The sequence below is a fragment of the Etheostoma spectabile genome, chromosome 17 (genome assembly GCF_008692095.1).
Source record: "Etheostoma spectabile isolate EspeVRDwgs_2016 chromosome 17, UIUC_Espe_1.0, whole genome shotgun sequence".
In the NCBI taxonomy this organism is placed as follows: domain Eukaryota; kingdom Metazoa; phylum Chordata; class Actinopteri; order Perciformes; family Percidae; genus Etheostoma; species Etheostoma spectabile.
Genome location: NC_045749.1, coordinates 4594115 through 4595057, shown reverse-complemented (window position 1 = coordinate 4595057; position 943 = coordinate 4594115).

Sequence of the window (943 nt, the reverse complement as noted above, 5' to 3'; positions counted from 1 at the left end):
CACAACCTGTCTACACTCTTTACATTTTAGCGGACAGATCTAATGTGTCTTTGGATGTGGAGTAGTTTCTTATGGTGTCTTGATGTGTGTTAGGAGTCTGCACCAGGTAATATTAGAGAGAAAAGCCACAGATTTTACAAGATATAACTTGATGTGTTGTATTACTCAACTTGAACGAATAACTCTGCCTGTAAAAACAGCTGTAAAATGTCTTCTGCGTCTACAGAGGAGCTTTGTCAAGTCTAAACAAAACAACCCTGGTGATGTCATTAGGGTTATCTAGGGCAAAGAGACGACAAAATTAGTTCTTAACAAAATGCATTACAAACGTGAGAGTGTGGAAGTAGAAAGACATGGACGTTTAACAGGCTTTAAGGGTCTAACAGAAATATGCTATGAGCTGCATTATGGGAAATAAAGGATCTATTGTTTTTGGAGTGGGACACATACTAGGGACTACAATTAAGGATAGCTGGGGCTCTGTTTGCTCTATTTTGACCATTCTTTTTAATTTATTTCTTGTATGTCCCACAACTTTATGAAAGTGCAATACTAAATCACTGGAGTAGGTTTTAAAGATAGAAGTTGGAGATAACATGGGTTAGTTTGCATGTTTTTCCTGAGTTTTGAGAATAAAAGAAAGAGAAGAGCACCAAATGTCATGTTTAAGATGAGATGAAAACTCACAACAGCAATTAACTTATGACCTGCAATGCAAAAAACTAAATGTACACTTTAATTATAAAGTTGTATGATGCTTGCCTGGCCGGTAACAGGACTGTGCGAGCATGTTATTTGTATGTTTTTTTGTCCGCACCAAAAAAACAAAATGAAAACTAATTTAGCAAAGATAAACAAGAAGAAAAGAAACCTATGAACTGTGTTACCTTAGAGAGTGTGTCATTTGCATGTCTTTCCACTTTGTGTGTGTGTGTGTGTGTGT